Source organism: Carassius carassius, chromosome 16, assembly GCF_963082965.1.
Source record: "Carassius carassius chromosome 16, fCarCar2.1, whole genome shotgun sequence".
Lineage (NCBI taxonomy): Eukaryota > Metazoa > Chordata > Actinopteri > Cypriniformes > Cyprinidae > Carassius > Carassius carassius.
The window spans coordinates 6,160,520-6,163,943 of record NC_081770.1 but is presented as its reverse complement, the minus strand read 5'-3'; the positions used below and the strand labels follow the sequence as shown (position 1 = coordinate 6,163,943).

Below are 3,424 nucleotides of genomic sequence, written 5' to 3'. Positions count from 1 at the left end.
TGCAAATGCTCTAATTATTGTTGTTCAGCTTGACAAAAATTGGGCAATATTGATGAGCACATGACCGCAGTTCTATCTAACCGATTCCTCTCATTAAATATAAGATTTTTTTTTCAAAGACAAGTGCATTTTCTAATCAAATGATGAGCTTCTAACATTTACATTGTATATTATGTTGTGTTTTAAAGTTATAAAAATTATTAACTTTTGTGTTTCTGTGATTTGCCATTCTCTACCATTTGAACTCTAGCAATAAAAACAGAAAGAAAAGACTAATTCAAAGACAAAGTGCCCATATAACTGCACTGCATCCTCTGTCAATAAGCTTGTTTTTGCCACTATGAAGAATAAAAATACTTTGCAAATACTTTTATTAAAAAAAAAAAAAAAAACAACAGATAGTCTTTCAGAGAACACTGGAGAATTTAATTGACCAAAAAGTGATACAACACACGGTTTCAAACTCAGAAAATAAAAACCATGAAGACATGCATGTCAAGTGTGCAATATCATCTATAAAACTCCATCAGCACAGCATCAAATAAACACTGATTGTCCGAACAATGGAAGAAAGAAAACGTGTTCAGGAAAACAAACACCTGCTACATAAAAATGCAGAAACAAATCCGACAATAACATCATTCACTTTATGACTGGAACTAGGGGATGGCTGTACATGAATACGTCCTTTACGAAAACTCCTGATGAGAACTGATGTTTTTTTTTATGATAAAAGCACCAGAAGCAAAGTTTACTTTATGAAGCTTGAAAAAAAGAACACAATGCTTTATCAATATGAAAATAGTATTTTCAACTATTGTTTTGATCACTGGTTCTGTATACAGTATATGGGTTGCTGGAAGTAATGTAATCATTATAAGCTTAGAATTAAAACAAAGTTGCATCTTCTGCAAAAATCAAACCACTGCAAAGTCTAATCACTGATCCAGGGACCATTTCTGTGTGTGTGTGTGTGGGGGGGGTAAAGAATTAAAGAGGTGAGTCCTTGTGCATGATGGAGAAGAACAGCATTATCTGCAAACAATCCTGAAAGACAGAAAGAAAATATTATTTAATTACATGCAACTTTTTTTTAGACCATCAAAGCAGCCTCTGTAAAGATGCTGTATAATAAAATGTTAAATGCATCTATTATTAAAAGCTAGTCAATAATAGCAAGCTATATTCATATGAATTATTTTAAAAAATATTACATGCTTAAAGGACGGTTATCAGTAGTGTAATTGATCTGGTCACAGAAACCTTTCCAATGTATGTGAAATATTAATAATAATAAAGATATTGAGAATAATTTGGTAGTAAAACAAAGTGTTGCACGTTTTCTTGGTGCACAGAAAAGTATGTTTATTTTGTACATCATTTGCAACTGCTTTTATTCACTTAATTAGAAGCACCAAAAATTAAATTGTCCTCTAATAGGGACTAATGAATTGAGATTTAGAATTTATTTTAAAATGCAAAGTTGAATAAATAAAAATAAAAAAAAAAATAAAACTCTAAACACTTAAGTTGTTGTTGTTGTTTATTGATCCAACAATCAGCTATCTCATATACATATGACTGCTGTTCTTCCTGTGGTCAAAATCACTATTACATATCAATTTTTACAAAGTGTGTCCCATAAAGCAGTGGCTCCCAATCCTGGTCCTGGAGAACCCCAACGCTGCACATTTGAGATGTCTCCCTGTTCAAACACACCTGATTCAGCTCATCAGCTCATCAGTGAAGACTCCAAGACCTCAAAAGTGTGTTTGTCAGATAAGAGAGACACCAAAACCGTGCAGTGTTGGGGTTCTCCAGGACCAGGATTGGGAACCACTGTCATCAGGTCATGAAAAGTTCGACACACACTTGTGGTCATCATGCTCACTCGAACACTTGGGCTAAACACAGGAAATATGTCAAATAAATAATCAAGTGGTCAGGTGCAAAGATGGCAAGTGTGGATATTTGGACAGTGCAACAGTTTAAGAAACAACAAATGCTGTGCAATTTATAACAGCAGTTTGATAAAAAGGTCAAACTATCACAGACTTACTGCTGCAAATGTCTGCCTCCGCAGTTTTCTGTCTTCTCCATTTCTGAAGGAATACCTCTTCAGAAACACCACTGGGCTGACTGCTTCCTTTATGTCTTTTCAGCTAAAAAAAAAAAATAAATAATAAAAATATGAAAGGTGGGGGGGGGGGGGGGGGGATAAAATAGAATTATAAACAGAATTTTAATAATGTTTTGTGAGCAAAAAATTTAAAATATAAACTGATATGAATGAACTGCAAGAGGGGAAAAATGTGTCCTTTTATTTATTTACTTTTTTTGGATTTACATAAAAAGGTATCAAAAGCATGGTACTGTAAATGTGATTACTGTGATATCTGTCATATAAAAGCACATCAAAAAACGACCATTACAGTTGTACAACCATAGTTAGTTTGATGATTATTGTATTGTTGTATTGATTATTAATATACCATAGTAAAACTACAGTTACTGTGGTACTGTGGTACTACAAATTTACATCTTTGAACCTGAAATGAATATATTGAAAGTCTATGGCACGTCACGTGACCGACAGAGTTTAATCACACTAGTTAGCAGGTGTGTTCATTTAGTTAAACGCAATGAAACTCAAAGACAGCCTCGATGACTGATATAATACAGCGGGTAAACAATACGGCGCTAATCTGATTAATAAAGACAGAATACATTTTATAACAGACATTAAAAGAGCGAATTTACATCTACTCACCTAACCTGTGGCACATGTAAACTGATGGCAAGTATCGCGATGTGTGCTGAATGAGACTTCTTGAACGTGATTTCATAGTGATAAACTATGAATAAGCGATAAGCGAGAATGGGTTGTAAGAAAACGGTTAAACTGCTTACTTGCACGCGCCTTGGAGCGTTGTTAAACTCACCTTTTAATGCCATTTTCCTGCAGTTGAGCGTTGCTTTGGTCAAACTCACCGCTGAATGCTGTTTTACCTGCAGTTGAGTGTTGTTAAACTCACCACTGATGAACGCGCTAAACCTTTGCACAGAGAACACTTTGATGTCAGATTGCGAGGATTTTTAAACCTCAAAAACAAGTTGGAGGGCCAGATAAAACGATCTCTGTCATATATAATTTTTTGTAGCCTATTCTTTTTTTATTTTTATTTATTTAGTCTCGTTGCGGTGTGCTGACCCAAGACGTCAAATTTAAACACTGCTGAGTTCTATAGAAGTCTATCGGACTAACCTGCACGTTGAAAAATAACGCCAAAGGTATACCCAGTGCGTCAAAAAAGTGACGCCAGATCCCTTGACCATGCGTCAGACATTTGACGAGTATAGAGTGAGACTGTGTTGATGTGAAACAACTGTCTCTACAATAACCTTAAAAGAAGTACATTTTGCA

At 34.7% G+C, this 3,424-nt stretch overlaps 1 long non-coding RNA gene across 1 annotated transcript; it reads right to left on the bottom strand.

The window, feature by feature from the left end:
• Nucleotides 1–966: 966 nt before the first annotated feature.
• Nucleotides 967–3,108, bottom strand: LOC132160355 (uncharacterized). Its single transcript, XR_009437978.1, has 4 exons — nucleotides 2,771–3,108; nucleotides 2,060–2,154; nucleotides 1,720–1,904; nucleotides 967–1,047 (listed from the first exon to the last, which is right to left on the bottom strand). It is a non-coding gene; the product is annotated as an uncharacterized LOC132160355 (long non-coding RNA).
• Between the last annotated feature and the right edge of the window lie 316 nt (nucleotides 3,109–3,424).